At 40.3% G+C, this 13858-nt stretch overlaps 1 long non-coding RNA gene across 1 annotated transcript in view; it reads right to left on the reverse strand.

Moving 5' to 3' along the window:
• Positions 1–10293, reverse strand: part of LOC308654131 — a 59926-nt gene extending 49633 nt beyond the window's left edge. Inside the window, exons 1-3 of the long non-coding RNA XR_014023181.1 lie at positions 10198–10293; positions 1851–2016; positions 1032–1142 (exon numbers count right to left, since the gene is read on the reverse strand). This is a non-coding gene — a long non-coding RNA (uncharacterized lncRNA). The remainder of the gene's footprint in view (positions 1–1031; positions 1143–1850; positions 2017–10197) is intronic.
• Positions 10294–13858: the final 3565 nt, after the last annotated feature.

A 13858-nucleotide genomic window follows, 5' to 3' on the forward strand; every position in this document is an offset into this window, starting at 1 on the left:
CAGGCAATCTTGTCTCCGTGCCTGTGCTCACCTCTCTTCCTCCCCGCCACCTTTGCCTTGAGAGGCTAACCTATCCACCCTACAGCAATGGACTTCCATGGGCTCTGGCTTCTGTTGGAGGTAGCCAATGGGACCACTGGAAAGAAGCAAGGAGAAAGGAGACAAAGTTTTGCTGCCTTCCTCACTCCCCCATGGATTCATGGTGCTCCACCTACTAGACTCTCATCAGAAGATGAGATGGCCTATGAGTGGCCCACATTGACTGTTTCTCTTCTTTGCTTCCCGTGACTGTTTTTTCTCTCTGCCCTTTATTCCTAGAAATAGTAATGGGTGACTGGTGAAGCACTACTTCACTGCTCTATTTCTTGACTCCTTCCTGTATCTTCGAAATCATTTTCTCTATTGAACACTCATTCAATTGCTTGATTGGAGTCTGTAATCATTTATTTGCCAGGACCCTAACAAAATAGAAACACTGGCTTGTTTAGCTATAAGTATAATGTAAACAAACTATATTTAGCATAGTCAAATTGTATGTAAATACCACTCTCATTTTAATTCCTAATTTTTCCCTCCTAAGGAATTGATGAAAACCTCTTGCTGGTTGTGGGTCTAGTCCACCCCGGATTTCCATCTTATCAATGGCTGTATTGGGCTGGTCCTCACTGGCGGGAACTCAGCTGCTTGTGTCCCCTAGCAGTCTGCACTAGGTTTTACCTTTCCTAAACACAGATCCTTGTTATATCCAACTCAATTTTTTCTCAATCTGCAGTAAAGTTTAAATAATCTAAGTTTCACTTGGATTATCTTCTTCTTTACCTATGATATTGGTAAAATTTGTTCTCCCCCCAATATATTTTTTGGGAAAAAAACTTGACCAGGTATCATCTTTACTCTGGCAACTGTTTCATTTCCATATTTCTCACTAAATTCACCCTCTCCCTGTCCCTCGTCACTTCCTTCCAGCAAACTAAGCTCAAAGCAGTTGTGTCTTATTTAATAGCAGCTCTTGCTTCTAGGGAGGGACTTACCCTTCAACTATGGCATGGGTAAGTTCCCCTGGGTTAACTGCAGTTCTCTCTGCTACTTGTTTTATGTAGGAATTCTTCACAGAGCACGCCAGCTGTTGGCGAGGGACTATCCTGTAAGCATTTTGGAATAAGAGGAGATATGTGAGGGTAAGAGGAAACCTTGGAGTCCACAGGGCACCTTGTCTTCACTATCAACAATATGTATTGATGCCCTGATCTCATAGATGCTTTTAGGGTGGGTCCTTGAGTTCCCTTAAGTGACACCTCGTCTTCCAGACACCATGTCACAGGGTTGTCTCTTTGATCTTGAGTTGAGACCACTCAATTCAACTCAACTTGATTTGTTTTAATTCAAATCTGAAGATAAAGATGGAACAGTTAATTACACGTGCTTCTTGTGAAAGTTTTGAGGAGCTTAAAGCTGCTCTTGTTTCCTGCTTGGCCCTTTCCCATCCTCAATTTCACTTTCTCTTGTTTGCCACCCATATATTTTTGCCCCCCACATATCCAGGTCCCTGGTGCTTTGTGATGCTTGGGCAAACCCTGGTAGTTCTGTGTCATCCCTTTGCTTGGTCCTCAGGAAATGGACGCTCTTCTGTATTGATTTAAGGAAATGCCCCTTTTCTGTATGTATCCCTAGCAAGGCTGGCTTTAATCAATGAACAGAGATCTAACATGCTCATCTGCACTGTTGTTCTCTAAGGCAAAACAGGAATGTGAGGAACTAACGTGATTGCCTCTCTCTGGGGAACAAGTTTGTGTTTGGGCTTAATGGTGGAAGGCAATGGAGTCCATTCTTAATAAAAATCAAAGTCTTACTAGAAAATAAATTGGGGGAAAGGACTCTAGTTGGGGGAGGGCCCAGATGTTTTCCATTGATTTTCATCTTGACAGTAGGGTTTTTTCCTCCTGCTGTTACCACATGAAGATTCTTCTCCCAGAAGCTCTTCTCCATGAAACCCTTAGAGCCTTCTGTGCTTTGCATCTGTAATTGAAGAAGAGATTGCATCAAAGAAAAAACACTCTGTGTGAAAGGTGATGCTGAGAATAGTTCAAAATCATTTACACACGGCCCTATCATTCCCCTTCAGAGCACTTTTTTCCATAGAATTTTGCACTCTACATATTTTGAGATATATGTCACATACAACAAAAATTATTTTAACTTTAATGTGAACAGTTTTATCCATTTTGAAAAGTTTTAATAATTATTGTCTTATCACCACCAAAATAATCAAGATGTAGAGTATTTCCATCACCCCCTAAAATTCCCTTTTGTCTCAGAGCACTCTCTCTATTTCTCTTTGGTGAATACTGAGCAGCCTAGAATAGTGTTAGTATTCCAGTTTCACTGCATCCTCGCTGACATGGTATATTGTCATTCTTGTCTATTTTTCCTTTTTACTTGAGCTATTCTAATAATTGTGCAGTAGTATTTCTTTCTGGTTACAATCTGAATTTCTCGAATGGCTAATGCAGTTAATGTGATCATTTGCCATTCAGTTCAAATATTTTGCCAATTGGGGTGATTTGTTTCTTATTATTAAGTTTTGAGAGTTCTTTATATATTCTGGCTATTTAGTCCTTTTTCAGGTATGTGTGCATGTGTGTGATGCACGCATGTTTTAACATAAGTAATCCAAAGGAATATCGTAACCCAAAGGAATCACATCCTCATTCTTTCATCATCTTTTGAGTATCACTCATTCATCCACAACTATCATATTCCTCATTCAATATTTTAATATTAAAACTTTGATCAAAGACATCTTGAAAATGAAGTGAAAACTAAGAATGAACTCTCTCTCCATAAAAGTCCATAGATATACAAATTTTTGTATTCTTTTCTAGGAGTCCATAAGCTGTCTACTCCCAAAGTTGCACATGGACCATGAATCATGGATCTGAGGTTAGAAATTCACGTATGTACCCAGTTCATGCCAATTTGCATCTCTGTAATAATCTGCAATTTTAATTTTAGGTAGACCCAAGCTATTTCCAGATGCTAAGCAAATCATGTAACTGTGAAAATTGCTGCACAACAGATACATTCTTATTCATCTTCAGCAAAGTCTGCACAGCTACAGGATGACTTTTCCTCTCTGTCTAGTTTCATGTTGAGTTACTGGAGAAGCCAGTCCCAAAGTCAGCATTTACAATTCTCTTTATCACCTCTATCCCATTCACTCTCTGCAGATGATCTTGCTGTCTACTTACCAGAGAAATGGAAGAAATAAGGTATGGATGAATTGCCCACTTAACTCAAATACAGGTGTGTTTTCACCCTTTCATCTCCCTTTAATCTCAGAGGAGATGTGACTCTGCCTCAGACAGTGGAGATCCATCCTTTGGGACTCTTGAGCTCATTCAACCCTAAGCCTTGTTCCAGGAAACATCTCCACCTATTTATTAATGTTACCTCTTTTTATATTTTCTTGGTTCTTTTTAGTTATATATGACAGTAGAGTCTGTTTTGATATAATTATATAAGCATGGAATATATCTTATTCTGAGTCAGCACCCCTCTTTCCCCTTCCTTCTCCCCACCCCCTACTCCTTTCCCTATATTGATCTTTCTGCCATTTATCTATAGCTATTTTTTAACTAATTTCTTGTGGCTGGACATGATGGGAAGATTCACTGTGTGTATTCATACGTACATAGGAAAATTGTATAATGTTACTCTTAAATCACTACTTATTCTCAAGATGTAATATTGTTTATTTTTTCCCATTTAAAAAAATTAGCATCCCCAACTCAAAAGCTGATTTCTCACCTTTCAGTATTTTCTATGCCATCCATTCTCTTTTTTCACAAACAAGCTCTTTAGAGGAGGGTATTATACTCACTGACTCTAATGATTCCATTTCTTATTCCATCACCAACTCTGTAGCATCTCCAACATCCCCAATGACAAAAAAAAACACACTTAGGGGGCTGCTGGAGGCATGACTCAGTGATAGAGCACTTGCCTACTATGTGTGAGGCCCTGAAGTCCATCCCTAGCACTAAAAACAAACAAACAAAAATAACACACACACACACACACACACACACACACATGAATTGATCATTTTCAACCCCCTATTATACCTGTCATTTTGGAAATATTTGAAAATGCTAATTCCTGAGACTTATTCCTCTCTTGTCTTCTACAGCAATACTTCTCCAAACTACTTTGTTAATGTCTACAAATCCCTCCTAGGCCTCCACAAGTGCTTCTCCAGCCAAGCACCATATGTTGGTGATCCTCAGGGTTCTCTGTTAGACATTTTATATTCTCAACGCACACAGTGTTCCTGGATGACTAAACTGCATGACATTTTTAACTACCACTTACCTATCCACTGATTAGTCACCACTCTTGACCTCATGCCAGAGTACTTTTATGAGTTCTTCTCCTAAGCCACTCAAATTCAACCAGTCCTGAATAGATGTCATCATTGTCACCTTTCCCAAACTATTCTCCCAACTTGTTTCTTCCCCTCTTCCACATCTCAGTGATGATCCCACCATTTTCTTTTTTGTCCAAGCAGAAATCTGAGAATCTCACTAAACAATTCCTTTTCTTAAAATTCTCATTTCTAAGCAGTCATTTAGTCACTCATCTATTCATCCATATAGGAAATACTCTCAGAGTGTACGCCAGGTTCCAGATACTCTGCTAACGTTTTGCTGGGTTGAATCAGGCATTATTTTTGCTCTCAAATTGCTTATAATTTAGTGTTGCAGAGGCTACATAGGATATTCAATGAGAGCTTAAAGGAAGGGGTATCCTAATCAGACTGAGGCGAGAGAGGCAGAGAAAACTTGCCAGAGGCAATCTTTAAATTGAATGACAAAGGACAAACAGTAATTATCTAAAGAAAGGAGAGGGCGATAACACAAGAAGGAAGAGCGCACTTCAAGGCTTGGCAGTGTGGTTCCCCATCCTCATTCACTCCTGATCCTTTCACTTTCTCTCCAGATAGACTGCCAGAAACTTAGACCCAGCAGGTCAGCCATATTTCTCCCCAATATCTTTGAAGAGTCTTCCTGTTACTTCCTCTGACTTTACCTCCCTCCTATCTGAGTCCACACTACTGCTAGGGGGCTCTTTGTAAAGCACCATCCACCGTGAGCATATTTCTTTCCTACCTAAAATCAATCAATAGCACTCAATTTTTTTTATTTACATCAAAATACATGATTGCTTAGCTTCTCAGGAGCCTTACAGGTCCAGTGAGACACCAGGGTCATCAGATGCTTCAGTGACCACTCAGTTTTCATCAGTTTTTACCCTTTCCATATCTCAGCTCTTCCTAGCAATTGCTCCTTTCCTCTTGTTCCATGCCTTCCCACTCGCACCTTCATCAAGACTCAGTTAGGTGCCAAGTCTTTAGATGCTCAGGAAGATGTGAGCACTATTTTTCTATGTTCCATGGCAACTTATGCATTTATTTATTATAGCATGCATCATATCATAACTATTTACTTCTCTATTTACCCAAACAAACGTGGAATGTCTTTAGGAAAAAAAAATATGTCATATTTATCTCCATATCCTCAGTGCTCAAAATAGTTCCTGGCATATTCATAAGAACTCAAAATATTTATGGAGTAAGCACGAATGAATGAATTAATATTAGATACTTCCCTTGATTGACGAGGATGATTTCTGTTGTGAAGCAAACATTTCTTTCCCATAACCCTAAAGAGTTGGCATGAATTTACCAAGATCTCACTCTATGGTAGCTATTGTGCTAGGCACTGATAATTTCCAGGTGAAAAATACATTTGTTTCCAAGTGGCTTATAATCTGTGGGGAAGACAGACATGCAAACAGGCAACTCTAAAAAAGAATTGAGACGAACTCTGGATAGGGCAGAGGGGTTAGAGGGGAAGGGAGGGGGCATGGGGTGAGAAATGATGGTGGAATGTGATGGACATTATTATCCAAAGCACGTGTATAAAGACACGAATTGGTGTGAATATACTTTGTATACAACCAGAGATATGAAAAATCGGGCTCTATTTGTGTAATAAGAATTGTAATGCATTCCACTGTCACATATAAATTTTTTTAAAAAATAATTTAAAAAAGGAAATTTGATAAGGGAAAGAAAGAGAACTCTGACTTGTGGGATAAGTAAAGAAAGTTTTCAGAGCAAATCTAGATTAAGCCAAGACCTGAAGAGTAGACAGAAGTCTAGAAAGGCACTTTCATACAGTGAGAATCAAAAGTGAAAGTCCTAGGTGAGAGGGAAGGAGCACCCAACCTAGGAAATTGAAAGATCAGCCTGGATGAACCATAGTAATCCAGGGAGAGCTAATAGGAGGCAGGTTGTAAAAGTCTCTAATAACCCTTGGGGATTACAACAGGGGCAGAAAGATAATGTCGGAGGATATCCAGGATCATGGCAGAAGTGTAGGGGGAGAGTTGGAAAACAGGTGTTCCAGTCCTCCAGGCAAGAGCCAACGGGGACGTCACAGGCACTCCCTGGGATCCACCTTCCTGTCAGACTTTGCTCCATGACCATGGAGGGAGAAAAGTTGCTGTGCTTGAAGAGCCTTGGAGACGACAAGCCATGGAACAAGAACTTGTGGCAAACTGGCAAGAAGGAGCCCTACATCTGGCTTCTTCCAGATGCCCATTTGAATATGTGAGATGATTCTTTTCAAGATAAGGCACAAGAGACTTAGATTCAGCACTGGTGCCAGTGTGATAATTAGGCCTGAGCTAGCCACACCAGAGAGTAAGCCACAGAATGTGGCATGAAACAACCATGAAGGTGTGCTCCACAGGCCGGAAAAAAACCCTGCTCTCAATGGTCTGCTGAATAGCAGCAGAAATGACTGGCAGTAAAATATGAGTCTTTTCAACTGGACAAAAGTTAAATTCAATAGGGAGGCAATATGATTCCTAAAAGGAGTCTCTATCGTGTACTTCCTGGTTAGGAAATGGCTGAGGAATGAGGCTCCTCTGGTTTTACATCACAGCCTGGCTTGGGCATCAAGGTTGAGTCTGGGTTCTTCCAAGATGCTACTGTCATTTTTGCTTCCTTAGAATATGGCTCCAAGTCTTTCTTCCCTTAAAGCAAAGGTCACTTGAAAGGGAAGGTAGGACGTTGGTGTGGCAGCATGGCAATTTTCTATTTTACCCCTTCTTTCAAAATAACTATCTTGGGAAGAGCTCCCCAGGTCTCTCCATTAAGCCCCATATTTCAATGCCTCACAGCATAGCTTCCTCTTGGCTGGATAACTTCAGAAAAAAAGATTTCAACTGTCAACCAAGCTCCCTAATGCTTGAATGTAACTCTTTTTTTGCCATAAATGTTGGGCCCTATTTTTATGAAAATGAGAGATTCTCTTGTCCTGTATTACCATGTGTGAAAATGTACATTTTGGAAGCATAGGTTTTCCATAACCCCTCAGGCACCCAACTAGAAATATGGTGTGAGGTCTTATTTAGTGACGTCTTCTCCAGATAAATTGCAATATATGCCCAATATTACACATTCCATGAGGAAGGCCAAGAGCAGGTTCTGCGGATCTCGAACCTCTCATTATCTCTCCACGTCATCCACTTTTCTTCATCCTAATGGCCATTGCCACACCTCAGTTGACAACCCCCCCCTCACCTGGAGGCTGTAGCTCCCTGCCTCCCAAATGACATTGCCTACAGTCCTTCCCCATTCAGTCCATCCTCCACACCGCAGCCAGGGCAAGGCTTCTAGAATGCAAAATAAATGAATCATGTCTCTCCTCTCCTTAACACTCATCAAAAAGCTTCCCGGTGTCATTAAGATAAAATTCAAGCCCTTCAGAATGCCCTTGGTAGCCTGGCTTCCTGCCTTCCTGCCTTCCTTTCTTTCCTAATCTCTTTTCCTCTTGTTCTTCCCACTTTATGTTTCAATTGAGAAATGTGCACCTTTCAAGTTCTTTAACAGAATTTCCTCCTACTCACTGAATACTTAGTGACCCTTTGTTTGTCAATTCGGATGCCTTTTGGGAACCTTTTCTGCTTCTTGATAAACAACATCCAGGGCCCCTTTGAAGTTCATGTTGCATCTTGCATCTTCTTCTGTTACCTATCACACTTTATCACAAGGGATGATTTTGCCATCTGAATCCCTTCCTGGACTGTAAAGTTCCTAAGCAGATAACTACTCGTAAACATGTTCACTTTTTTATTCCCAGGACCTACAATAATAAATTGAATACAAATTTCCTGAATGAATGAATGAATGAGTGGAAGGATAGATGTTTGGATGGATAGTTGGATAGATGGATGAAAGAGGGTGGGTGAAGTAGAGAGCCTAGGTAAAGAATGTTGAGAGTTATGGACGCTTATATGTCCCCTCCTTAATGTGAAAATGACAAAAATATCATATTGTTGTAAAGGTTAAATACTCCTTATATTAGTATATACTATTATATAATGTTAACACTTATTATATTGTATTAATACTTATTCTATGTAAAACACTTAGAACTATGTCTAGCCTATTGTAGGCATTCCTTCTCAAAATGTCAGCTATTATTAATCGTCATAATAGCATGCTTTCAAAATTATTATAAATAAATGAGTAGGTAAAAAATTAAAAAGCAAAAAAAAAAAAATAGAATCCAATAGTAAAACCTCAGTAAGGTCTCACTGGTATCTTGTTCCTGACTTTTAATCACAAAAAATCATTTTGAGACTTTCTGACAATGCCCAGCAACTCATCCACATTCAGCAGTGATAACAGAATACAATGGAGTACTTTCTGCCCTAGGGTCCAAGTTCAGTGCTTATTACCAGAGTTATTTCTGCCAAACTCCTAACCTCCTAGACTCTGGACCCTGCCTGTGTTCTGAGATCTATGACACCTTCATGCTCCCCCGTCATAGCTGACCTTCCATCTTTGGGTCCTGGCCCGCCTCCACTGGTGGTACCTGATTAATTGGGCTTCTGCTCTTGACCCTTCCTTGTTTGGCTTGTATCCAGGATGGGTCAATGGCTTTAAGGACATGCCCCTGGGTAGTGCGCTGTGCCAAGACACACAGGAGAGGAGAGCCACAGCAGTTGGTCTACATTAGCATAATTATCTCCCAAATCTACTTTCAACCAATTCATACTTTGTCTCTAACAAACCTATTTCTGACTTGCTCTTTATTTTTATTACTTCCTCACAACTCCATGCTGTCCTTTTTAAAGGCTTTGATTAGCATTTTCCTAAAGTGACATTTCCTTGGAAAATGTTCCAGTGGGTCTCAGGATCCCTTACACTGAAGAAAATGTACTTCAGTAATTCCCTAACTAGGAATAAGCCGGAAGTACTTAATGCCTGACGTCTCAGTCAACTTTTTGTCACTACAGTGACATACCTCTCACAACCTTCTCATGAAGAACAGGTTTATTTAGGATGTGGTTTGTGAGGTCCCACCTCATGGTGCTGCCATTGCCTTGGTTCTGGTGAGGCCTTGCCTGTCCACTGTGTCACCTCAGGGTAGAGGCACATGCACACGTGTAGAAGAGCTTGCATCATCGGACAGGAAGGAAGTCAGAGAGCTGTCACAATTCCTTCCTTCCAAGGGCACCCCCTAATGACCTAAGGCCTGTCTTCCCAGCAATGCCATCCTGAGGGTCGAGTCTTCAATCACAGTGGACCTTTGGGGGGCACTTGAACTAGGTCCAGACCGTAGCAGCTAGTAGAGCAGAGGCAAAGAAGAGTTAAAATAAAGCTGGAGAAGGATCATCAATGGCCCTATACTGTGTCCAGCACTAACACTTCATAGTGGCATCTCAGGGTACTAACTGCACATGTGAGTAGGCAGCAGTGAGAATAGAACACAATGCAGTACTACATATACATAAAGGTGAGATGATGTATAGAACATGATTCTGTTACATTCATTCCATGTTTCTTTCCCCTCCCTTCCTTCCTCCCTCCCTCCTATTCTCCTACTTCTACTCCACTGATCTTCCCACAGCTTTATGATATCCAAGACCCCTCCTAATTTTTTTTCATTTCTTCACAAGGCATTGTCCATTAGAAACTAATCCCAAAACTTAGACACTAGGAGACTCTTGTCTACCCCTACGTGGCCTTTCAGTTACCCAAATGAAAATTACTAACAAAATCCCTATGACTGTTAGCTTCATGAGCCTACAGGAGTAAGGAATAAATTAGGGAAGTCATACATTTCCTCAGAAAAGCAAATCTTCTCCTAGGTCTACTTCAGAGGTGGCAGCAAACATCATCAGCATAATGACCTCCTGAGTCCTCCCAGATCCTAGCAGACCTCCTAGAAAAGACAGGAATGAGCAAATGGCCTCATATAAGAATTCATTCCACTGTCAGGACAAAGTCTTTGCTATTATAGGCATCAGGAAACGATGATTTGTATGTAATTCCCATTCTTTTTCCAAGTTAGAAAGCCATTGTTCTCCTGTCCCTTTACTGTGTGACAGGAACAGACAACTGGCCTTTCATTACCAGACCAGAAAAATCTACATCTGGATCTGATGTACTTCACACGACGATGCTGCATTTCAAGCTATACTTTCAAACAAATTACATGTGGAATTACTGTGAAAGACAAATGAGTTGACTTCATTTGGACTATATGGGGAAAGTCTGTGCAGGAATGCCTGCTAATCAAAGACGTGGATCGTGAGGAAAGCTATTGGTTGATCAGTCAATACTCACCCCCAAAGCCTTCCTCTCTGGCCTCCTTCACCACAGAGGCCAGGAAAGCTACATGTGTGCTTTTCCAGTTTCCCCTGCAACCAGGGTGAGGCTCGGGACATCTTCCAAACAGAGAATACAAAGTTCACAGGTCACCTGTGAAAGTTTTCTCTTTACTGATGAAAGAAGTCACAGATGCTTCACCGTGCCCCGTGTTTTGTGACATAAAGGTAGGCATGAGATGTAGTCCTGGGGTCCGTGGCTACCATTTGGTAGCCATGAGAAACATTCCAAGGGTATCAAAGACGTGCAGTCCGTGATGCTATTGTGCAATTGAACAAATATCAGCAACCACCCATTTCCTGAATCTTGTGGTGTGAATAGTTTAGTCACATAATTTTAAACCATTGCTGACTGGGTTTGCTCTTGTTTGCAATTGAAAGCATACTTAACTGACAGAGCTCTTTGCAAAGTCATTGAAGTCTCTAGCATCATTTCCCTAATAAAAATAATAGTGAATTTATATTGCATATCTCTTTGCTTTCTTAGATCAAAATCTGTTTCTTCACAGTCCAAGGGGGATATTTGCTCTCTGCTATGAAGTCTGTCAGAGGTGATAGATAGGGTACAATTTTGTAATAGCCCCAACTGGGCAAACAATACAAGAGCCAGATGGCTATTATGATACATCAATCTTTCTAGAAACAAATTTTACAACATCAAATTTAGAAACCAAAAAATATATATATATTTTTCCATATAAATATATATATACATATGGAAATATATACATATATATGGAAAAAATAAAGCATACTATGAAGGAATAATTAGACAAGAATCAACAATGAAAATTTCACAGAACCCATGCTATCACTTCCACATGCCATGCCCAAGTAGACATTGCTGACGATCATAGCACATTTTCCCACACATACCACTTGCTACTGAGAAGCTCCTAACACAGAGTTCCAGGCAGCCATGACCATTCAGCTGGAGCTGGCACACAACGTGAAGCCCAGCTGTATTTCTTAGCGATTGCAGACACTCATTCTGGAGGTATTTGGTTCATGATCCAAGCACAAGTCCTTGCTCACTGGGAATTGATGGTATTTTTTCTGTTGAAGGGAGGATGCTAAGTGAGTTTTTTAATCATGTTTTTTGCCCTCCTGTTTCACTTCAGTCCTAATTGACTTTGTTGTCTTTATGATTATTCAACACGATATGCAGAATCTCATTGAATTTATTCAAGTCTTTGTTATTATGATATTTGTTTTCATCACCATTCATCATATGGATAATTGATTTCTTTTAGTTCTGCCCTTTTGCCTTTATATCTGAAACTTGTCTAAAACTGCATGTACTGTTATATACACAAAGATGACTTCACTATCTCTTTCAGAAGATTGTTTATCTACCCTTTTAGACAAACCCACTGCTGTCATTGGAAAGAACCTGCTTGTAGATACAGCTTTTAGAAGACTACTCCTCCTTATCTAGGAAAATAGATCCTTGCTCAAGTGACCTTCTGTTTCCCACTTCAAGTCTATCTGGATACTTAACTTAAAGGACAACTAAAAAGAAGTAAGCCATTAGGAGTTAATACTTGCCAAGAACATTGAAGGTACTTATTTGGTCTGGCCCATATTGAAAGAGTGCTGAAAGATGCTGTGGAAGATACCAAAATAAAGAGTGATGCTATCAAGAAAACTCAGGCAAATTGCTGTTTAGTGACTTGGAAGGGAAGAACTATCTTCGAGAGGAGCAAATTAGAAGGTATAAAGAAAATAAAATATAGTTTGTGGGGAACAGAATAAAGCATAAAATGTGGTTTGATAACATTTTAGAAATAAGTGTATGCACATAAAGATAACCTAAAAATAGGTTTCTACTATAAGCAAAGCCAGAAGTAAAGGGAGAGTAAGAAAAAAAAAATACAGAAAGACTGACTTAAAGTCAGCTGATGTTCGTAAGAAAGATTGGTCCTGGGAATCCAGCTCCTTGTGTTAGGATGATGTGATGTTGAAGAGGACTCATAAGGTCTCTCCTTGTAGGGATACTACATGCCCTCCCCAAGGGAAATACCAGAAAACTGCAGAAACCAAGAGGAGAAGCAAAGACGAGAAGGTATCCTAACCATGTGTTCAGTCACCCAGTTACTCAGACATTTAGTGAGTTTCTACCACACTAGGCACTATTCCTCCGGATGGTAAGTCCAGTTAACAAAAGCCTAGAAGCCCTTGCCTTCATAAAGCTCCAACTCTACAGAGGGGAAAGTGATGATACAACAATAAGGAGACATGAGGTGATATCATCGCATATTGTATAATTATGCAAAATGAAACCTGAGTACTTGATGGCTCCTCAGATGCCACAGACCTGTTGTTAACAAAATCAGTGTGAGTAGATAAATTATGTATTTGCATATATGAATCACCTTGCCTGTTCTATGAGTCAGCATCTCTCCCTGTAAGCAACCAAGGCTTGGTAAATGGTAGAAGCTCAATTTCCTAATCAGGAGACGTGCATTTTACTAGGCAGACTGTAGCAGATCGCTCTCTCTGACCTTGGATTTGGCCAAGAAAGGTTAAACTGAAAAGAGAGGGGAGTATAATTGTCACAAACAACAACCTCAGAAAATAAAGAAAACCTCAAGGAAAAAATACATACCAGGATGGAGGAAGTCCACAGCTACATATTCTGGCAGGATTGCCAATCCACACAGTCCCTCCCTCCCTCCCCCTCCATCCATTAGCCTATCCACCTGTGTATTCTCAGGGAACTGAGAAGCCTGTCCAAAGGCATAGGCAAATTTATTCTCCACCGAAAAGAGTTGCCCTGATTTAAATTGGCTTGCGAACTCAGAGTTGGGTCCCACGGTGTTTACTCTGTAGGCTTTGTCAATAGAGATGATTCCTGGGAAAACAAAACAAAACTGTGACATAAGTCATATTTATCTTCAGTCCAGACTCTTTTTTTCTCTTTCTGTACTTTGCCATATTTGTTCATTTCCTGTTCAACACTTAAGCCTGGGTATCCAGTTTCCCAGAGAAGCTTGTGGCCCCTATCCTAGATAGAGAAAGTCACAGTAAAATCCTAAAAAGAGAAAATGTGCTGCCTGTCAGAGTTATGACATGCTCTTTCCATGAATGATAGAGAGATAGGGAGAGATTA

The sequence above is a fragment of the Spermophilus citellus genome (assembly GCF_964194105.1).
Source record: "Spermophilus citellus genome assembly, chromosome: 8".
NCBI classification, from domain to species: domain Eukaryota; kingdom Metazoa; phylum Chordata; class Mammalia; order Rodentia; family Sciuridae; genus Spermophilus; species Spermophilus citellus.